Source organism: Bubalus bubalis, chromosome 23 (assembly GCF_019923935.1).
Source record: "Bubalus bubalis isolate 160015118507 breed Murrah chromosome 23, NDDB_SH_1, whole genome shotgun sequence".
Taxonomy (NCBI): Eukaryota; Metazoa; Chordata; class Mammalia; order Artiodactyla; family Bovidae; genus Bubalus; species Bubalus bubalis.
Window position 1 is genome coordinate 15,464,583 of NC_059179.1, and position 24,341 is coordinate 15,488,923.

Here is a 24,341-nt window from a genome sequence, read left to right on the forward strand (position 1 = left end):
ACTGAACAACCACCAACAACAAGATTAACAGGAGAAAATCAAACAAGTTTAATAAAATGTATACATGGGAGAGACCCAGAAAAACTGAGTAACTCACCAAAATGGCTGAAACCTTCATCTTCAGCTAAAGACAAAAGGGGATATTGTGGGTAGTGGTTTGGGACTTCAAAGGGGAGGAAGGCAATTGACATGAAGATGGAAAAACAAGTGTTCAATTAAAAAAATGTTGCTTGAAAAAAAACTTTGAATTAAAAAAAATGTGCTTGGCCATGCAGACAGAGTGGGACATAGACAGGAATGTTAACAGACCTGCTATGTTCCTCCCTATCTACCACCACAGTTCATTCTATAAATATCTCACACCTAGTTCATACTGTAATGATCTATAGCAGTGATAGCTCCCTCCCTAGAACAGGTCCTCTATCTAAATTCTTTTAGGCAGTTAGGGGGAAGATCAAAGCATTTGTGTGTGTGTTTTGTTTGTTTTTGTTTTGTTTTTAGTTGTTTGGGCCTTGATTATTTTCAGCTCAAAATAATCTGCCTGCCAAAGAGACACACCCTGGGATGGCAAATTTTGCTTCCCTGCAGTAGACGTGTCCCTCTACCCCATGCAAGCCCCCTTGGTCATTCAAGCTGGGGAGGAGGGACAGAGCATTGAGTTGGATGTGAAACTGAAGCTTCTCACTGGGCTGGACTCAGCTTGGCTTTTTAATACCTGAGTGTGATTAGGAAGCTTTGGGACCCACCCAAGGTGTCATTAAGGAACAGAAAATAGGTGCTTAGTGAATATTTTAGTTCACTGGTCCAGATTCTCATATGCTCCATTTTCTTAAAATAGGACACTCTTGTAAGTTGCACAAAATACTTATAGATTGGGGCAGGAGCAAATGCCAAAACCAAGGCCAACTTCTACCAAAAAGGGCACCAGTAGCCAAAGTACATCATTTTAAACTTCAGAATGCTATAGCTTGAAGGATCCTGGGCTACAAAACTCTTGGTTCTTCTTTATCATTGAATACACAGATTATAGTAGTCAAATAAATGGCTTGTGGACCAATGAATGGATGATCCTGTATGAAAATTATTTTCTTAATCTTTTCATCTAGCAGGCAGCTTTTCTCTTCAAACTTTCCCCTATATTTTTTAATGTTTAAACGGCAATTTCTATACATATTTCCAGGAAAACGTAAGTCTAGAAATGGAATTACAGATTTCTAAACACTAATAAAGTAGATTAAAAACTGATTTGTTTCACACAATTTAAATCTTTGAGTTTAAATGTAAAGAAGACTTAAGCTACCTGGGGAGCTGGCCAAGCACGCCGTGTCCGAGGGCACTAAGGCTGTAACCAAGTATACCAGCTCCAAGTAAATATAATATGCCTAGCCGCTGTTAACGGAGAAGGCAATGGCACCCCACTCCAGTACTCTTGCCTGGAAAATCCCATGGACGGAGGGCCTGGTGGGCTGTAGTCCATGGGGTCGCTAAGAGTTGGACACGACTTCACTTTCACTTTCATTTTTGTGATAGATGCTGACACCTACTGGCCAAATTTGATATTAAATGCTTGAAATGTTTTCATCCCCCTCCGCTCCTCCTGGAAATGTTCCCTGTTGGAGGGAGAAGTTTGGTGGAGGAAGCATTATCAAGCCAAACTTGGGTCCACTCTCCTGCACACAGTAAAGCAAACCTACTGACTCCAAGTTGTGAAGGAAAGTGCCCTGCACCAAACAAGGAGTCCAGGGCAATTGGTCCTCAAAACCCTCCAACTCCTCAATCAGTTTCAGGGAAGCGTTTTCAAAAGCCCCGTGAGAGAGGGGAGTCATAGGGTTTGTGATCAGCTCTGGACAGTTCTCTGATTGGCTGGAGGTGACTCCTTAGGCTCAAGTGGGGCTGTGTGCTCATGGTCATCACTTGGTGGGGTTTTTCCCTTGTGGCTCAGCTGGTAAAGAATCTACCTGCAATGAGGGAAACCTGGGTTTGATCCCTGGGTTGGGTAGATCCCCTGGAGAAGGGAAAGGCTACCCACTCCAGTATTCTGGCCTAGAGAATTCTATGGACTATACAGTCCATGGGATCACAAAAAGTTGGACACGACTGAGCGATTTTCACTTTCACTTAGCATCTGTAAAACAACTCAGGATGTGTGCTTCAGATACCGTTCTCTAGGTACTTCAGAGGGGAGCTAAAGCATAGGACATGGGGACAGGTGTCTGTCTTGGGAAAACCGCATAGGGTCCTACTCCCTTACAGAAGGGGAAAAAAACCGTGGCTCCAGAAGAACAACCACTGGGAAACAGAAACCCAAGAATGGGAAAAGAATGAAGGAACAGAATCTTGGGGTGGCTTCTGAAATGTCATCTGATTGACCCCAGAACTCCTGACCTGCTGTCATAAACCCTTTTTATCCCTGAGTTTTTCACTTGAGGTTCCAAGTGCACAGTTTCATTTTTAAACTAGACTTTGGAAAACAGCCACCCTCCAAGCCACCAAATAGACATGCCCCTGGATCCTTTTCTGCATATCCCCATGGCACCTGATCATCAGCATCAACACTATTTGCTGAGACGTTCTGGATGCCTACCCTGTGCCACCGTACTAACTGCTTTATAAGTAGACAGACCCTGGAGTTAGGCTAGCAGGAGTCCAGTGCCGGTTCTGCTCTTTAGAAGTTCTGTGACTTTATTCAGGGGACTTAATCTCTCTCTCCTTGTCTCTAAAATGGAGATAACAATAGAGCCTACAGCATACAGTGCTTGTGAGGTTTTAAAGGGTTTACATATGTAAAGTGCTCAAAACAGTGCCTGGAAGTCCCAAGTGCTATACAAATGTTAATTATTGTTACTTTGCTTTTTCTTTACAGTAACAGTCTGAAATAAATACTGTTATTTTCAAAATTAGGAAAAAATTTTTGGAGGCTCGATAGGAAGGGGATGTAAGTATGCATATAGCTGATTCAAACCAGTCAATCTTAAGGGAAAACCAGTCCTGAAGGTTGGAAGGACTGATGCTGAAGCTGAAGCTCCAGTATTTTGGTCTTCTGATGCGAACTCAGCCGACTCACTGGAAAAGTCCCTGATGCTGGGGAAGATTTGAGGGCATCAGAGGATGAGATGGCTGGATGGCATCACTGATGCAATGGACATGAAGTTGGGCAAACTTCAGGAGATGGTGACGGACAGGGAGGCCTGGCCTGCTGCAGTCCATGGGGTCATAAAGAATCGGAAAACCACTGCGCGACTGAACAACAACAACAATATAGCTGATTCACTTTGTTGTACTGCAGAAACTAACACGACATTGTAAAGCAACAATACTCCAATTAAAAAAATAAGAAAATTAGAAAACTGAGCCTTAGTTGTATGAGTTGGAAATGCTTTCAGCCCTTCTCCTACTGATAACTGCTAACATCATTCCTTCCCTCCCATCTTCAGGCTTAACAGTAGTACTGGCTTTCTACTACCAAGAGTCCCTTCTTGATTTTCCTAACCCTGGCGTGACAAATTATTATATTCCATCTGTCACTTGCTCGAGTCCTGACAAACACCTTATATTTACAGTCTCCCATAATACTGTTTTATGTATAGCTTCAGTTCAGTTCAGTCACTCAGTCGTATTCAACTCTTTGTGACCCTGTGGACCATACCATGCCAGGCCTCCCTGTCCGTCACCAACTCCCGGAGTCTACTCAAACTCATCTCCATTGAGTCGGTGATGCCATCCAACCACCTCATCCTCTGTCATCCCCTTCTCCTCCTGCCTTCAATCTTTCCCAGCATCAGGGTTTTTTCCAATGAGTCCCATAGCATCTTCCATTCTTAGCCATTTCACCTCTTCCTCTTTTCTCCTTTCTCTAGTCCAAGCTTCTTTCCCTGGTTTTCTGGCTTAAATGTGGAACAAGGTACCACTAAAAACCCACTTTCCCAGGTCTAGTATCCCCTTGTCAGTCATTTGCAGATCTTCCCTGGTGGTTCAGTTGTTAAAGAATCCTCCTAAAATGCAGGAGACCCGGGTTTGATCCCTGGGTTGGGAAGATCCCCTGGAGAAGGGCATGGCAACCCAGTCCAGTATTCTTGCTTGGAGAATCCCATGGACAGATGGAGTCTGGCAGGATACAGTCCATGGGGTCACAAAGAGCTGGACACAACTGAAGCGACTCAGCACACATCATGTGCATATAAAAAACTAGCAAAGAGTTTGATGACATTTTATAAAAACGTTCACTCTATCACTCCATGGTTTGAGCAGAATATGATTAAGGCATATATTCTTGGAGGTTTTGGAGCAAGTAACAGTCCAAAGCAGTGTTTTCAGACATTCAACTTTATGACTTAATGAAGGATAAATTCATAGCATGTGGTACTGGCAAGACTCTCAGAGGCAAGGAAAAGAAGTCTTGGAGGTTTCACAGCTTGATAATGAACAGTATCGTTAACAGAAATAGAGAAGTCAGGAGAGAAGCAGCAGCTGCTCAGGATTTTGATTGCGAGTGTCAGAAATGCAATCTGAACTTCTATGGACAAAAATGGAGACTTTATTGGTTCATGAAACCAAACTGCAGAAAAAGCAGGTGTGACACGGAGTCTCAAAAACATGTGGCAGCAGGAACCAGAAGTTTATCCCATTCTCCATCTGCATCTCTGTTTCTCCCATCTGGGTTCAGGTCATTCGTGAAGCTGGAATACATCTGCCAGCATTTCCCAGGCTCACATTCTCCCCAGTCTCACACCAGAGATGACAGTTCCAATAGAAAACCCCCTGGAACACTCTGATGGATCCATGGGGTCACATGCCTACGTTAGTTGGCGGGAAGAGGCAGAGCACTCTGCTTAGTTAGCAGTGCCCGCTAAAACGACAAGATTGGTGGGTAGAGCAGTTCCTCAAATCAAAGGGAGGCGACATTTGCAAAAAGAAATGGGAGTACATGCTAGATAAATAAAGCAACTGGTGTTTACCATAGGGGACAGGCAGATAATGTTTGCTTCTACTGACATTTAAAATTAGGTAAACTAGTATCAACCCCTAGATCACAGAGTCACATAATCTCAGGGTCCCATAAAAGTCATCTGATCCCACATCCTCTCTAATGTATTCATCGTTTTGGTAATTTTCTGAACAATTGATATTCCAGCAGGCACTCAAACAATTCACCCTCTCCTTAAGCCCTCTGGCCATTATAAAATGTTTCTGGTTGTTACAAAGTTGTTCCTTATAGTCAGATGAAAATCTATTACTTTATTACGCTACCTGTGAGTCAATGGCCACTCCTTCCCTTGGTGGTAACCATAATGAATCACTTCTGTTGTGCACGTTTGAAGAGAGCTCTCATTTTGCCTAATGAGTCTTTTCTTCCCAGGCTAAGTATCAATTTACTCCAATTATTTCTCATGTGGCATGAAGAGTAAGTCCCTTTGGACCTTTGTTCAGTGAACTCTTTCAACATTCAACAAATGATTAATCATGCACTTGCTTTGTGTCAAGCAGTAAATTAGACCTTGAGAATAAGGTGATGAGAAAAACATGACATTCTTCTTTTAAGGAGATTTACAATCTAGGAGGAGAGAAAAATATTGTGTATATAGTCACACAAAAAAGTGACAACAATAAAAAGTATTATAAAGAAAAACTATTATATGTTTCTCTTAAGTTTCAGTGCTCAGAATCATACAAAATGCTTCATGCATGGTCTTGCCAGTGGTAATAGGGAGTGGATTAAATATATCCACAGATTCTTTGCCACTGTCTTTAAAAAGTTGCCTTGAGTATGAACTGAATTTGTGACTTGCTTTTAATGAATAGAAAAAAAGCAGAAGTGACAGAATGCCACTCCAGAGATTAGCTCATAAAAGGCATTGTAGTTTTCTGCTTGCTTTTTTTTTTTTTTTTTGGATCACTCCCTCTGGGGAAAGCCAGCTTCTATGTCTTGAGAAAACCCCAAAAGCCCTAATAAAAAACGTATGGTGAGGAACTGAGGCCTCCAGACAACAGCCAAATGTGCAATTATAGAAGGTTCCTCCAGCCTCAGACAAGCCTTCAAATGACCACAGCCCAGCCAAAAGTTTCATTGCAACCTTGTGAGAGACACTGAACCAGAAACACCCAGCAAACCAGTCCTAAATTGCTGACCCACAGAAACTGAGATGACAAATACTTGTTTTAAGCTGCTACTTCTGGTAGACAGAATACCTGAAGAACTATGGGTGGAGGGTCGTGACATTATACAGGAGGTGGTGATCAAAACCATCCCCAAGAAGGAGAAATGCAAAAAGGCAAAATGGTTGTCTGAGGAGGCCTTACAAACAGCTGAGAAAACAAGAGAAGCAAAAAGAAAAGGAGAAAAGGGAAGATATACCCATTTGAATGCAAAGTTCCAAAGAATAGCAAGGAGAGACAAGAAAGCCTTCCTCAGTGATCAGTGCAAAGAAACAGAGGAAAACAACAGAATGGGAAAGACTAGAGATCTCTTCAAGAAAATTAGAGATACCAAGGGAACATTTCATGCAAAGATGGGCACAATAAAGGACAGAAATAGTATGGACCTAACAGAAGCAGAAGATATTAAGAAGAGGTGGCAAAAATACACAGAAGAACTGTACAAAAAAGATCTTCACGACCCAAATAATCATGATGGTATGATCACTCACCTAGAGCCAGACATCCTGGAATGTGAAGTCAAGTGGTGCCAGAGTCCAGCTCCAGGAGCCAGGGATTCAACCTAAATAGATAAACGGTGTTGGCGAGTAATGAGACAACCTCTCAGTTTTATTTTGGACTGCCTATTTATTTCAAGTTTAAGATTCTCTTTTATACTTTTACAAAAACTTTAGGCCAGAGGTTTGACATTTTCAGTTTCCCCGCTCCCAGATTTATTATCCCCATAAATCACTGTTGCTCTTCAGAGTTCCTGCTTCAGTGATTCTCTTGGAATCAGCCTTATCATCTATTATCTACCTCCTCTAATGTGTCCTATAGTTAACTTGTGATTACATTGTAACTCATGCTACATTCCTCAGTTTACTACTTATCTTCCTAAATCCTGTTTGCCTCTAACATCCTGAGCTCACTATCTCTTAACAAGGCTTCTAGCTATAGTGTCTCTAAAATTTCCTAACCTCTATAAGTTATAGTAAAATATGCTAACTTTACAACATTCCTTAAATCTTTAACTTCTAACTATTTTAATTATTTCTAAGCCCTAAATTCAGTAACCTCCTTTGCCATAAACATTTTCCTCATAAATAGGCTTCAGATAGCAATCTCTCCCATGGCCTCGAGCTGCGGCCTATGTGCTCATCCTGGAACACTCTTTTGTAAAAGTCCTTAAACAAATGTCAATGATTAAGTTTATGAATTATTTTCTGAGCACAGCTGCAGAAGGCTTTGTGCCTTCTCATGCTCCTCTCAAGAACAATAAGCACCTTAATATTCCTTTGCAGTCAACTCAGCCGAGGAGAGGAAAAGACAAGTCAGAATTATAAGGCCTAACTCCTTCATCCCGGGACCGTGCCTGCAGAATGAGGAGAGGGGTCTGGGGCCGTGCCTCCATTTTGTCAGTAATGCCTAACGTGGCTTCCAACAAAGTGGGCCTTAGGAAGCATCACTAGGAACAAAGCTAGTGGAGGTGATGGAATTCCAGTTGAGCTATTTCAAATCTTGAAAGATGATGCTGTGAAAGTGCTGCACTCAATATGCCAGCAAATTTGGAAAACTCAGCAGTGGCCACAGGACCGGAAAAAGTCAGTTTTCACTCCAGTCCCAAAGAAAGGCAATGCCAAAGAATGTTCAAACTACCACACAATTGCACTCATCTCACACACTAATAATGTAATGCTCAAAATTCTCCAAGCCAGGCTTCAATAGTATGTAAACTGAGAACTTCCAGATGTTCAAGTTGGATTTAGAAAAGGCAGAGGAACCAGAGATTAAACTTCCAACATGCATTGGATTATGCAAAAAGCAAAAGAGTTCCAGAAAAACATCTATTTCGGCTTTATTGACTATGCCAAAGCCTTTGACTGTGGGGATCACAACAAACTGTGGAAAATTCTGAAAGAGATGGGAATACCAGACCACCTGACCTGCCTCTTGAGAAATCTGTATGCAGGTCAGGAAGCAACAGTTAGAACTGGACATGGAACAACAGACTGGTTCCAAATAGGAAAAGGAGTACGGCAAGGCTGTATATTGTCACCCTGCTTATTTAACTTATATGCAGAGTACATCATGAGAAACGCTGGGCTAGATGAAGCATAAGCTGGAATCAAGAATGCCAGGAGAAATATCAATAACCTCAGATATGGACATGATACCACCCTTATGGGAGAAAGTGAAGAAGAACTAAAGAGCTTCTTGATGAAAGTGAAAGTGGAGAGTGAAAAAGTTGGCTTAAAACTCATGGCATCTGGTCCCATCACTTCATGGGAAATAGATTGGGAAACAATGGAAACAGCGACAGACTTTATTTTGGGGGGCTCCAAAATCACTGCAGATGGTGACTGCAGCCATGAAATTAAAAGACGCCTACTCCTTGGAAGGAAAGTTATGACCAACCTAGATAGCATATTCAAAAGCAGAGACATTACTTTGCCAACAAAGGTCCGTCTAGTCAAGGCTATGGTTTTTCCTGTGGTCATCTATGGATGTGAGAGTTGGACTGTGAAGAAGGCTGAGCGCCGAAGAACTGATGCTTTTGAACTGTGGTGTTGGAGAAGACTCTTGAGAGTCCCTTGGACTGCAAGGAGATCCAACCAGTCCATTGTGAAGGAGATCAGCCCTGGGATTTCTTTGGAAGGACTGATGCTAAAGCTGAAACTCCAGTCCTTTGGCCACCTCATGTGAAGAGTTGACTCATTGGAAAAGACTCTGATGCTGGGAGGGATTGGGGGCAGGAGGAGAAGGGGACGACAGAGGATGAGATGGCTGGATGGCATCGCTGACTCGATGGACGTGAGTCTGAGTGAACTCTGGGAGTTGGTGATGGACAGGGAGGCCTGGCGTGCTGCGATTCATGGGGTCGCAAAGAGTTAAACATGACTGAGCGACTGATCTGATCTTATCTGAAATGATTGGGGAAGTCATATCAGTTATGGACATTTACTTGTGACTCTGCAGTCTATTTATGATGCATGACGGGGCTAGTGTTAGTTTAAGCCTCCCACAGGTCACTTTGCCAAACAAAGGAGATGCCGAGGCAGCAGCACCATGGAGTAGCTAAACTCTCAGTAAAAATTTTCCCTGGAAGTCTGAAAGATCACCTCAATGGTCAGACTCAATCACATGAACATCCTTAGCTGGAAGGGAAGCAGAGAAATTGAATATTTGGCTTTTTCAGACTCGCACTCAATGGAGAAGAGGGCTGGGAAATGCTGCTGGGTAGGCAGTTAATCAACAGCATGTGCCATAGGTAAGCACATGGCCCAGACTAGCCAATCAGCACAGTCCATCCTCCCAGTCACAGGAGAGGTACTTGGATGTTTGGATCTGTGATTTTCTGTGGATCCTTGCAAGTCAGAAATACTGTGGCTATTTTGCCACTGGCAGCAAGGAGTCTGCCTGAAACTGGTGCCAACACAGAGGGAAAAGAGGTGAGAGGCAAAGAGAAGCATATTCATGTTGACTCATCTGAGCGCTTTGTTACTGACATTCCTGAGCCAGCTACACTTCTCGGACCTGACGTTAATGTGAGCCAATAAATTCCAAGCCCAGTGTGTTACTTTAGTAACTGCAATGAACTGTGTTTCCCAGTATTCATACCTGGTATAGTCTCTCGCCTTGAATCTGTGCCAGCCTACTGCCTTACTTTAACCAATAAATTATGGTAAAAGTGATATTGTGTAAGTTCTGGCCCTAAAGCCTTAAGATTACAGCTATTACACTCTTGGAAACCGGCCACTGTAAAACAAGTCTAACTACCCTGTGCTGTGAAGAAGCCTAAGCTAATCATGAGGAAGAGTTATATGGAATAGAACTGAGGAAACTAGCTGTATTAATTAGCCAGGGTTCTCCAGAGAAACAGAGCCAACAGGATAAACAAGTATATATAGATTTAAAAAGTATTTATTTATCTGTTTATCTGGCTGTGTCGTGTCTTAGTTGTGGCATGTGGGATCTAGTTCCCTAACTGGGGGTCAAACCCAGTGTCCCTGCATTGGGAGCATGGAGTCCTAATCTCTGGACCATGAGGGACATCCCTAGAGATTTATTATAAGGGATTGGTTCACATGACCATGGAGGCTCAGAAGTCCCATGATTTGCCATCTAAAAGCTGGAGGCTCAGGAAAGCTGATGTTTTGTTCCAGCTCAAGCCCAAAGGCTTGAGAACAAGCAAGTGAAGTGAAGTCGCTCAGTCATGTCCAACTCTTTGCAACCCCATGGACTGTAGCCTACCAGGTTCCTCTGTCCATGGGATTTTCCAGGCAAGAGTACTGGAGTGGGTTGCCATTGCCTTCTCCAGGGGATCTTCCTGACCCAGGGATTGAACCCGGGTCTCTGGCATTGTAGGCAGACGCTTAACCCTCTGAGCTACCAGGGATTGAGCCAATTCTACCGTTAGCAAAGCCAATGTGATAAGTTCCGGCCAGAGTCTAGTGCCCCAAGAACCAGCAGTGTTAATATCCAAGGAAAGCAGATGGATGTCACAATTCAAACAGAAAGAGCAAACTTGCCTTTCCTCTGCCTTTTTGTTCTATTCGGGCTTCAGGGGATTGCATGAAGCACACCCACATTGGTGAGGTTGATGCTAATCTCTTCCAGGCACACCCTCAAAGACACACCCAGAAATAATATTTTATCAGTTATCTGAGAGCATGCCTTAGCCCAGTCATGTCATCACAGAAAGTTAACCATTCTTCTAGCTGAGAGCAAGAACTGAGGCTCCCAACTGACAACCAGCACAGACTCGCGGACCACGTGAATGAGCCATTGTGGAAGTGGATGTTCCACCTCCAACTGATAAGCTTTCCCCTGAGCCCCGTCCACACTGCGAATAAATAAAATGGTTGTTATTTTAAGCTACTAAGTTACGGAGTAGTATATTACATAGCACTAGACAATTGACACTTGATATATGCTTTTCTTCCACTCATCGAGTTATTTTTAGGATTAAATGAAATATCATATATAAAAGCACCTATTAATGCTAAAGATTCTTGCCAACTCTCAGTGACCACTGCTTTCCCAATTGCCTTGCAGAAATCTGGGAACACCGCCTCCAGCATAGCCTTGATTTTGAAGCTTTGCAAATCATCAAATCAAATCAAATCAAATAAGGTTAATTTAACTAGTAAATTCTTATTGACTCCCAGTGATCACTGCTTTCCTAAGTGGGTAAAGGATTCATTAAGTTTCTATAATCTTATAATTCATTAAGATTCTATAATCTTGCCATGGATAAAGAAAGGCACAGAAAGCCATCTAAAACTCAGTTTTGTCCATTCCTACATTTGATTCTTGTTTATTTCTCTTCCCTTCTTTCTCCTATCCCACCTCCTCCTCTACCTGCCATCTCCAGATTAGACAAAGTTTCTCTGACCTTGGCTCAGACTGGTTCTACTTGGCTCTAAGAGAAGAACATTTACCGGTGCTTCTCCCATGGGCTGCCTGGGCATGGAGGAGGTTTCCCTTCCAGGACTGAGATCCTGGATAAGTTTTGAAGTTTTAAACGTGGCTGCTGCTGCTGCTGCTGTCTCTTCAGTCGTGTCCGACTCGTGGAGGGGACCTAAACTGCCTCTCTCCAGTACAGTCCCAATGGGACAAAACAGTAGACACTGTAAATAAGATTGGGGTTCTGAGCTTAGTGGGGAGAGGACTGGAGGCAAGATCTCAGACTAAAAGTGGCTGTGGTGTGGGCACGTGGGCCCAAGAGATGTTTCCTGAGGACTTCAACACCCATGTATGTATGGGGACAGAAATGATTCCCCTAAATTCAATGTAGGCATAGTAAAGGGCAGCAACAATGCCAGGGGGTTCATGTGGGCCTGGTATGATGTTGGAAACCAGGAGCTCAGTGCTCCTGAGAAGGTACCCAGTGAGCCAAGGTGGGGATGATGTCTAGGACTTTTGTGGATTAACAGCTAAAGACCAGGTGAAAATGAGGACTTCCTAGCACATGCCAGCAAACAGAAACCAGGCATTTGACTTGGCCCCATCCCCACCATTCTCTCCAGTAGTTAAACACTCAATACCAATGTTTGGTGTAACACTGGGAAAGTGGTCTGGCAATCACTCAAATCCAGACAAGGGCTTATAATAGAAATCAAGTTCATTTGTGGGAAGCTAACTGCTCATATCTTGCATACCTGAGTTTGTTAATCAAACATATTTTCCAGGATTTTGGTAAAGTAGTTTGCAGGTATATTGCCGGTATTCAGATCTGACCTCTGCAGGTGCTATCACCCAATGCTACCATGACATGGGCACTTGGCATGGCCCAGTTGATTCAGATCATGAAGGTAGAAGAGCTCACAGCCAGCAAAGTGGCACTGACCGGTAGTCAAGCAGCTTCCCAAGTCCAAGATCAAGTTCCCACTGGCCCCTTGGGTCTTGCACAGCACAAGGCATGCTTATCAAGAAGCCCAACACCTCCTTTTAGGTGTAAGGCCCTCCCCATCCCTGATCGGGCCAAATAAATTCCTTGGGGGGAAAAAACAAAACATGCTGTTCACCTGGGGAATATGTAAAAGAGAGATCTGAAAGGTGGGTAGGAACTAGTTGAATGTATAAGGAGGCATGATGAAAGTTCCAGGCAAAGCGGGGACCATGTATTCTCTTGTTTTCAAAAAACTGTGTAGTTCATTTTGAATGATGTCCCATCCAAAAGAAGTTTTATTTATATGTTCTTCAGTGCTATTAAAAGGACAATTTTCAAAAAGTTACACAAAGGCAGTGGTTTCTGGTTCGTAAGATGTTTTCTGCTCTCTGTAATATTATTGCCTTACCCAATCTTGCAGAATACTGCAGACCACTTTGAATGATATTGTTTTAACAGAAGCCTAATGGAGTACCTGCCCATTTCTCAGTGAACCATTCACAGTGAATTGCTCAACCATGAAAGTAGACTCCTGGCAACCTGGTTTGTGATAGATGATCCTGGGCAACTATAAACCAGATCCAGTGAGACAGCTGGCTCAATTTGAACCAATCAGATTCTTTCTTGAAAATTAAGTTTGGCAGCTAAGGAGCTGCTGGTTATTCTCAGGGTACAGCTGGGACAGAGGGACACTTAACCACAAAAGCTGAGAGACTTTTCTTGCACTAGACAGAGAAGTGAAGAAAGAGAAGAGAAGCAGAGGGGCAAGGAGATCTAGGGTCAAGGAAGCATCTAGCTCTGGAGGGAAAGAGAGAGGTCAAAGGGTGCCTTAGCTCCTGATGGGAGCCCAGCAGGGGACTCAGCTGTGTTCCCGCCCTTGGGTTCTGAGACATACCAAGGCTATCCTTATATATTCTCTGCTCTCCCATCAGACCTTTCTGAAGTGAATTCAAATGAATCTCATTACATGCAAAAAAAGGGTTCAAAGACAAGATAATGAATCCGTGCGCCTTTGTTCCCTAGTGGGTCAGTTGGTAGCTACATCATGCTCAGCAGCAATGTTACAAGACCTCAAATTAAGACTCCTCCCTGCTCAAAATGCATGCTTGCATGCTTATGACTTGGCAAGCTTTCTTCTGAGTCTCTGTAAAGTCCTGGTAAATCTCAGTCAACTGCTGCCTGCTCCTTGTTCCCCAGTAGGTTAGGTCAGCAGCTTTTGCATCCTTATACTAGCCTCCTCAAAGCACAATATGTAAGGAAGACCTCCAACACATGTGGATGCAGTGGTGCACATATGGACCAGGTCTCCACCTACCTGGAGGCTCAGCTATCGGGCATCCACACGTGCAATGCTCAGTCATGTCCCGCTCTCTGCAACGCTATGTACTGTAGCCAGACTCCTCTCTCTGTGGGATTTTCCAGGCAAGAATACTGGAGTGGGTTGCCATTTTCTTCTCCAGGGGATCTTCCCGACCCCCAGACTGAATCTGCATCTCCTGTGTCTCCCACATTGCAGGCAGATTCTTTACCACTTGAGCCATCAGGGAAGTTTACAGCTATTGGGGGACACAGATAATTCAACACAAAATTAAACTGTAATTCCAATTAAGTGCTGTGTAGCCATCAGAAAGTACAGCATGCCAGAGAGACACACAACAGGGGTACCTAATGCAGTCAGGGAGGGGTGGAAGGAAAGTGATTTGTCAAGAGAGAACATGATTCCAAAACAATCAAAGGTTTTGCTTACACAGGGCTACTGTGTACCACACATCTTCCTAAACACTTTTACGTGCATGAACTCATTTAATCATCACAAGTCTATGTCACAGGGCTTACTGTGTACCAGACATTTTTCTAAGCACTTTACATGTATAGCACTTTACATTATAAGCACTTTACATGTATAAGCACTTTACATTATAGCAAGCTTTAATCATCACAAGTCTATGTGGTAAATATTATTATTAGTCCCATTTTATAGATGATTCAAATACACCATAGAGAGATTAGTAAGCACGCCTAAGGACACACATTTACTGGTGGAGCCAAGATTCAAACCCAGGCAGTTTGAATAATGAATGTTAATTATTGATTGAGCAGCTACAAATTAGACAAAGTATAATCCTTATCCCCCCATCCCCTCCATTACCGCTCCTGTTGGTCATTCTTATTTTTAAAATGTAAATATCCTTAGGCTTTGAAATGTGCATTTAGTGTGACCCATCTGTATATGCAGAGTCAATGTCAAGATTTTTTTAAAAAGAGCATTTCGAGGTAATTCTGCCCCGTTATCACACTCCAGATAATACTGAATAGCAACCACATTGTAACCAGCAGTGACCTCTACACATCAGGGAGCAGGAAAACAAACTGGATCGTTTCAAGGTTGCACCAGCTGCCAGCTGAAATTACCCCATTCTGCAGTTGCTGGGTGACAGAAGAAGCTTGTTGACATGCAGTGCTCCTTTTCAGGAAAATTCTCCCATGCGGATTTTTATTTCTATATTTTTTCAGATTGATTTTGTAGCTTCATCAGAAAATGATCGTTCAGTTATTTTATCTAACAAAATGTACTGCGGTGGTTACTTGTGAAGCTGCTGAAGGCTGAACCAACTCCAGTATGAAAGTGAAATTGCCATAGTTTGAGTGTCTTCTAGCTACACAATATTGTATTAAAAAGAAGAGGTTTATTTTCTTTTCAAAGATACAAAATGTGTTTATAATTAATTAACAAAACTAAGAATTCTTTGGAAATTCTTTTATCTGTTTCTGTTCTTCTTTCCTTCTGGCTTTTATTCTCCCCTCCTCTTCTTTTAGCTCATTCTACACCACTCTTGGGCTTCCCTGGTGGCTCAGTCAGTAAAGAATCTGCCGGCAATGCAGGAGACCCAGGTTTGATCCCTGGGTGGGGAAGAACCCCTGGAGAAGGAAATGGCAACCCACTCCAGTATTCCTGCCTGGAAAATCCCATGGACAGAGAAGCCTGGTGGGCTACAATCCATGTGGTCACAAAGAGTCAGACACGACTGAGCAACTAAACCACCACCATAGCACTCTCAGCAATTCTCAGATTATCTTCCTTCTGGAAACTTTATAATATTTAAGTAACAGATACTGGCCTGATTCGTGCATATGAACTTGCAGAGAAATGATAGGTCTGTTTTGAGCTAATCACTCATATCCCTTGGCATTAACTCTGTGACATCATTAGGGATATTCACAAACATCTCAGTGCTCCCATTTGTTGAACATGGTAGGACTGCACCTCTGTCCATGGAATTTTCCTGGCAAGAACACTGGAATGGGTTTTTATTTCCTTCTCCAGGGAATATTCCCAATCCAGGAATTGAACCCAAGTCTCGTGCATTAGCAGGAAGATTTTTTACCACTAAGCCACCAGGGAAACCCATAATGGTATTATTCAGCCATAAACAGGAATGAAGCACTGATACATGTTACAACATAAATGAAAATTGAAAACAGTGTGTTAAATGAAAGAAACCAGACCAAAAAGGCCACATATTATATGATTCTGATTATATGAAACACACAAAACAGGCAAATAAAGAAAGCAGATTATGATTGCAAGGTGCTGCAGTGAGAGTTGATGGAGTAGGGAATGAAGAGTGACTGCTAAATGGATGTGGGATTTCCATTTGGGTTAATGAAAATTTCTGGAATTAGATAGCAGTGATGGTTTCACAACATTGTGAATACACTTAAGACCACTACATTGTACACTGATTAAAATGCTGAATTTTGTGTTATGTGTGTTATATCATAATTTAAATATACATATGTTATATATATTTATAAACTATATACACATGGGAGTTTACATATGGAACATCCATCAACCTGAATGGTTACAACAAGACAGAAAAATAAACTTTTGCTGTGCTAAGCCATTTGTTGTAGCAGCATAACCTAGCCCATCCTGACTGATGTAAACTAGTTCATTGCATTTGGTTCACCTAATCTCTTCTTAAGCCTCCTGTGTGTCAAGCATGAGGGAAGCAAAGCTGAAAAGTCTCAGATCAGCAAGGGAGATAAACATACTAACCAAAAGATGCTCTTCAGTATGATCATCCCATAATAGAGGTGGATTAGGAATTATAGTGGAAGCACAAAGGCTGAAATGGCAATTTCATCCTGGAAACTCAGAGAAGACTACCCAAGAAGGAGGAGTTTGAATTACATTTTAAAAGATGTGTAGATATTTGCCAGAGAGAGACAGGGAGAGGTTCATCCCAAGTTTGATGGATGAATTTACCCTCTGTGCAATGATATAGACATGAAACAGCTTGGCACATGGCAGGAAATGGCACTGATTAGATAATAAGATGTGAAGCAATGAGTACTAGAGATGAGAGGGAGAACTTGGCAAGTGGCTGGAGTTTGAACTTAATATTGCAGCCAGTCCTTCCTTACCACACCACTCATGACATACATGGAAAATGCATACACATATGGACACCAGGGTAAAAGATTGAGGCTGCTTGTGGCTGGCTGGCCACATATATAACCATGCTTGGCATGTCTTAATTCATTTCAGCACGCATCTTTTAGAAAGCTCTACTATGGGTAATGGAGTCTCACTGAAGATTTTTTAGCTAGGAAGCAATATGGTAAGATTGTGTTCTGCATCATGACGTGGAAGATGGGTTAGTATGAAGAATAAGACAGAAGTCAGGGCCAGTGTGCAGTAAGAGGTAACCTGACCAGTGGTAAAGGCGCTCCTCCAGTTCTGTGGCTTATGCTTTGGTACTAGAGACTCAGACTGTTCTGGTGACGGGGACCTCTGCGGCGATGGCTGAGATTCTCCAAAGAGTAGTGGAGGTCGGTCTGGAGGAGGGGCTTCTAGTTGACCCAGGCAGCGGGAAGGCGAACACAACAGATGCAGAATATACTGTACGGGGAGTGTTTGAAGATCACGCCCTGAGCCTTAGGTGTGGGAGCACTGACTTCAAGACCCTAGACTACCAGAGAACTAACCCTGCTGCTAAGTCACTTCCATCGTGTCCGACTCTGTGCGACCCCGTAGACAGCAGCCCACCAGGCTCCCCCATCCCTGGGATTCTCCAGGCAAGAACACTGGAGTGGGTTGCCATTTCCTTCTCCAATGCATGAAAGTGAAAAGTGAAAGTGAAGTTGCTCAGTTGTGTCCGACTCTTCACGACCCCGTGGAGTGCAGCCTACCAGACTCCTCCACCCATGGGATTTTCCAGGCAAGAGTACTGGAGTGGGGTGCCATTGTCTTCTCCAGAGAACTAACCCTAGGGAGTATCAAATAGTGAGAACTCACACCAATGAAACCACTTGAATCCAAGACCTGGCATCACCCAACCATCAGTAGCACGTGTGTGCAGAACACCTCATCTAAACAACAAACAAAACAAAAATACATATCCATTCATCAGCAGACAGGATTACCACCTCACTCAACCTTGCTCATCAGAGGAAGAACAAACAAACAAAAACTCAGCACAAATCTCACCCTATAAGAAGCTTACACAAACCACTGGACCAACCTTAGGAGGGCAGAAACCAAACAGAAGAAAGAATTCAAACTTCTTCAAGGAAAGACTTCAACCTTCCTTGAAGCCTGGGAAAAGGAGACTTCAAACACAGTAAGTTAAAAAAAAAATCATGAAAAGGCAGAGAGTTCAGTTCAGTTCAGTTCAGTCGCTCAGTAATACTACATAAATGAAGGAACAAACTAGAAATATAGAAGTCCAAATAAATGAAAAGGAAATAGGCAAACTACCTGAAAAAGAATTCAGAATAATGATATAAAGATGATCAAAACTTTGAAAACAAAATGGAGAAAATACAAGAATCAACTAACAAGGACCTAGAAGAATGAAAGAATAAACATACAGAGACAAACAACACAATTACCGAAATTAAAAATATTCTAGAAGGAATCAATAGCAGAATATTTGAAGCAGAAGAATGAATCAGTGGGCTGGAAGATAAAATGGTGGGAAAAACTTCTGAAGAGCAGAATAAAGCAAAAAGAATGAAAAGAACTGAGGATAGTCTCAGAGACCTCTGGGACAATATCAAATGCACCAACACTCGAATTATAGGCATCCCAGAAGAAGAGAAAAATAAAGGGCATGAGAAAATTTTTGAAGAGATTATAGTTGAAAATTTCCTCAACATGGAAAAGAAAACAGTCAATCAAGTCTAAGAGGCACAAAGAGTCCCATACAGGATAAACCCAAGGAGAAACATGCCAAGACACATGCTAATCAAACTAACAAAGACTAAACACAGAGAAAGTATATTAAAAGCAGCAAGGGAGAAGCAAAAAGCAACATACAAGGGAAACCCCATACGCTTAACAGCTGATCTTTCAGCAGAAACTCTGCAGGCCAGAAGGGAATGGCAAGATACATTTAAAGTACTGAAAGGAAAAATCTACAACCAAGTACCCGGCAAGGATCTCATTCAAAATTGATGGAGAAATAAAAGGCTTTTCAGACAAGCAAAAATTAAGAGAATTCAGTACCACCAAACCAACTTTACAACAAATGTTAAAGGAACTTATATAGTCAAGAAATACAAGAGAAGAAAAAAGATCTACAAAATCAACCCCAAACAATTAAGAAAATGGCAATAGGAACAAAAAAATCAATAATTACCTTAACTATAAATGGATTAAATGGTCCAACCAAAAGACAGACTGGCTGAATGGATACAAAATCAAGACCCATGTATAAGCTGTCTACAAGAGACCCACTTCAGACCTAAAGACACATATAGACTGAAAGTGAGAGGATGGAAAAATATATTCCACGCAAATGGGAAGCAAAAGAAAGCTGGAGTAGCAATCCTCATATCAGACGAAATAGACCTTAAAACAAAGAAGATTACAAGAGATAAGGAAGGACACTACATAATGATCAAGGGATCAATTCAAGAGGAAGACATAACAATTGCAAATATCTATGCACTCAACATAGCAGCACCTCAACACAGGAAGCAACAGTTAGAACTGGACATGGAACAACAGACTGGTTCCAAATAGGAAAAGGAGTACGTCAAGGCTGTATATTGTCAGCCTGCTTATTTAACTTATATGCAGAGTACATCATGAGAAACACTGGGTTGGAAGAAGCACAAGCTGGAATCAAGATTGCTGGAGAAATATCAATAACCTCAGATATGCAGATGACACCACCCTTACGGCAGAAAGTGAAGAGGAACTCAAAAGCCTCTTGATGAAAGTGAAAGAGGAGAGTGAAAAAGTTGGCTTAAAGCTCAACATTCAGAAAATGAAGATCATGGCATCTGGTCCCATCACTTCATGGGAAATAGATGGGGAAACAGTGGAAACAGTGTCAGACTTTATTTTGGGGGGCTCCAAAATTACTGCAGATGGTGACTGCAGCCATGAAATTAAAAGATGCTTACTCCTTGGAAGGAAAGTTATGACCAACCTAGATAGCATATTCAAAAGCAGAGACATTACTTTGCCAACAAAGGTCCATCTAGTCAAGGCTATGGTTTTCCCAGTAGTCATCTATCGATGTGAGAGTTGGACTGTGAAGAAGGCTGAGCGCCGAAGAATTGATGCTTTTGAACTGTGGTGTTGGAAAAGACTCTTGAGAGTCCCTTGGACTGCAAGGAGATCCATCCAGTCCATTCTAAAGGAGATCAGTCCTGGGTGTTCTTTGGAAGGAATGATGCTGAAGCTGAAACTGCAATAGTTTGGTCACCTCATGTGAAGAGTTGACTCATTGGAAAAGACTCTGATGCTGGGAGGGATTGGGGGCAGGAGGAAAAGTGGATGACAGAGGATGAGATGGCTGGATGGCATCACCGACTCGATGGACGTGAGTTTGAGTGAACTCCGGGAGTTGGTGATGGACAGGGAGGCCTGGCGTGCTGCAATTCATGGGGTCGCAAAGAGTGGGACACGACTGAGTGACTGAACTGAACTGAACAGACATAAAAGGAGAAATTGACAGTAACAATAATAGTAGGAGACTTTAACACCCCACTCACACCAATGGACAGATCATCAAAACAGAAAATTAATAAGGAAATGCAAGTCTTAAATGATACATTAGATGAGATGGGTCTCATTGATATCTTCAGGACATTCCATCCAAATGCAGAAGAATACACCTTCTTCTCAAGTGCACATGGAACATTCTCCAGGATAGACCACATCTTGGGTCACAAATCAAACCTCAGTAAATTTAAGAAAATTAAAATCACATCAAGCATCTTCTCTGACCACAATACTATGAGACTAGATATTAATTACAAGAAAAAAAAACTGTAAGAAACATAAACACATGGAAATTAAACAACACGTTTCTAAACAACCAATAGGTTACTGAACAAATCAAAAGGGAAACCAAAAATTTCTAGAAACAAATGACAAGGAAAACATGACAACTTAAAACCTATGAGATGCAGTAAAAGCAGTTCAAAGAGGGAAGTTTATAGCAATATAATCCTGCCTCAAGAAACAAGAAAAACATCGAATAAACAACCTAACTTTACGCGTAAAACAACTGGAAACAGAAGAACAAAACCCCCCCACAATTTGTAGAAGGAAAGAAATCATAAAGACCCAAAGCAGAAATAAATGAAAAAGAAATGAAAGAAACAATAGTAAAATTAATAAAACTAGAAGCTGGTTCTTTGAGAAGATAAACAAAATTGACAAACCTTGAGCCAGACTCATCAAGAAAAAAAGAGAGAAGAATCAAATCAAATTAGAATCAAATCAAAATTAGAAATGAAAAAGGAGAGGTTAAATACACAATGCAGAAATCCAAAGGATTATGAGACTATTATGAACAACTATATGGCAATAACATGCATAATCTGGAAGAAATGGACAGATTCTTGGAAAAGTCAGTCTGCCAAGACTGAACCAGGAAGAAATAGAAATTATGAACAACCCAATTACAAGCACTGAAATTGAAGCTATGATCAAAAATCTCCCCAAAAACAAAAGCACAGGACCAGAGGGCTTCACAGGAGAATTCTGTCAAACATATAGAGAAGAGCTAATGCCTATTCTTCTAAAACTCTTTCAAAAAATTGCAGAGGAAAGAACACTTCCAAACTCATTCTACAAGACCACCATCATCCTGATACCAAAACCAAAGACAACACAAAAAAAGAAAACTACAGGCCAATATCACTGATGAACATAGATGCAAAAATCCTCAACAAAATTTTCACTAACAGAATTCAGCAACACATCAAAAAGCCAATATACCACAATCCAGTTGGATTTATTCCAAGGATGTAAGGATTCTTCAATATATGCAAACCAATCAATGTGATACACCATATTAACAAACTGAAAGATAAAAACCATATGATCATCTCAATAGATGCAGAAAAAGCCTTTGACAAAATCCAGCACCCATTTATGATAAAAATTCTTAAAAAAATGGGCATAGAAGGAACCTACCTCAACATAGAGGCCATATATGATAAACCTACAGCAAACATTATTCTCAATTGTGAAAAACTGAAAGCATTCCCCCTAAGAGCAGGAACAAGACAAGGGTGTCCACTTCTGCCACTCTTCAACATAATTCTGGAAGTCCTAGCTACAGCAATCAGAGAAGAAAAAAAATTAAAAAGAATCCAGATTGAAAAAGAAGAAGTAAAGCTCTCATTGTTTGCAGATGACATGATACTGTACATAGAAAACCTTAGAGATAGTATCAGAAAATTACTAGAGCTAATCAGTAAATTTAGCAAAATTGTAGGATACAAAATCAATACACAGAAATCACTTGCATTTCGATATACTAATAATGAAAAATCAGAAAGAGAAATTAAGGAATCAATCCCATTCACCATTGCAACAGAAAGAATTAAATATCTAGGAATAAACTTACCTAAGGAGACAAAAGAACTGTACACAGAAAATTATAAGACACTAATGAAAGAAATCAAAGATGACATAAACAGATGGAGAGATATTCCACATTCCTGGGTAGGAAGAATCAATATTGTGAAAATGACTATACTACCAAATGCAATCTACAGATTCAGTGTGATCCCTATCAAATAACCAATGGCATTTTTCACAGAACTAGAACAAAAAATTTCACAATTCATTTGGAAACACAAAAGACCCCGAATAGTAAAAGCAGTCTTGAGAAAGAAGAATGGAGCCGGAGGAATCAACCTTCCTGGCTTCAGATTATACTACAAAGCTACAGTCATCGAGACAGTATGGTACTGGCAAAAAACAAACAAACAAACAAACAGAAATATTGACCAATGGAACAAGATAGAAAGCCCAGAAATAAACCCATGCACCTATGGGTACCTTATTTTTGACAAAGGAGGCAAGAATATACAATGGGGCAAAGACAGCCTCTTCAATAAATGGTGCTGAGAAAACTGGACAGAAACATGTAAAAGAATGAAATTAGAACACTTCCTAACACCACACACAAAGATAAACTCAAAATGGATTAAAGACCTAAATGTGAGACCAGAAAATATAAAACTCTTAGAGGTAAACATAGGCAGAACACTCGATGACATAAATCAAAGCAAGATCCTCTATGACCCACCTCCTACAGTAATGGAAACAAAAACAAAAGTAAACAAGTGGGACCTGATTAAACTTAAAAGCTTTTGCACAGCAAAGGAAACTATAAGCAAGGTGAAAAGACAACCCTCAGAATGGGAGAAAACCATGGCAAATCAAACAATTGACAAAGGGTTAATTTCCAAAATATATAAGCAGCTCATACAACTGAATGCCAGAAAAACAAACAACCCAATGAAGAAGTGGGGAAAAGACCTAAACAGACATTTCTCCAAAGAAGACATACGGATGGCTAATAAACACATGAAAAGATGCTCAACATCACTCATTATTAGAGAAATGCAAATCAAAACTACAATGAGATATCACCTCACACTGGTGAGAATGGCCATCATCAAAAAGTCTAGAAACAATGGATGCTGGAGAGGGTGTGGAGAAAAGGGAATGCTCTTGCACTGTTGGTGTGATGTAAATTGATGCAGCCACTATGGAAGATGGTATGCAGATTCCTTAAAAAACTAGGAATAAAACCACCATATGACCCTGCAATCCCACTTCTAGGCCTATACCCTGAGGAAACCAAAACTGTAAAAGGCACATGTATCCCATTGCTCATTGCAGCACTATTTACAATAGCTAGAACAAGGAAGCAACCTCAATGTCCATGGACAGATGAATGGATAAAGAAGTTGCGGTCCATATACACAATGGAACATTACCCAGCCATAAAAAGGAATGCCTTTGAGTCAGTTTTACTGAGATGGATGAACCTAGAAGCTATTACACAGAGTGAAGTAAGTCAGAAAGAGAAAGATAAATATCATATTCTAACACATATATACAGAATCTAGAAAAATGGTACTGAAGAATTTATTTACAGGGCAGCAATGGAGAAACAGACACAGAGAGTAGACTTATGGACATGGGGAGAGGGGAGGAGAGGGTGAGATGTATGGAAAGAGTAACATGGAAATTTACACTACCCTATGTAAAATAGATAGCCAGCGGGAATTTGCTGTATGGCTCAGGAAACTCAAACAGGGGCTCTGTATCAACCTAGAGGGGAGGGAGATGGGAGGGAGGTTCAAAAGGGAGGGGATGTATATATACCTATGGCTGATTCATGTTGAGGTTTGACAGAAAACTGCAAAATTCTGTAAAGCAATTATCCTTCAATAAAAAATAAACTAATTAGAAAAAGACTGAAGTCAGGATGATCTGGGAGGAGGCAATGCAATAATCCTGAAAAAGATGGCAAAAGCTTAA

At 41.4% G+C, this 24,341-nt stretch overlaps 1 pseudogene; it reads left to right on the plus strand.

Moving 5' to 3' along the window:
- The first annotated feature begins 17,335 nt into the window (after positions 1-17,335).
- Positions 17,336-24,341, plus strand: part of LOC102401382 — a 34,187-nt pseudogene continuing 27,181 nt past the window's right edge.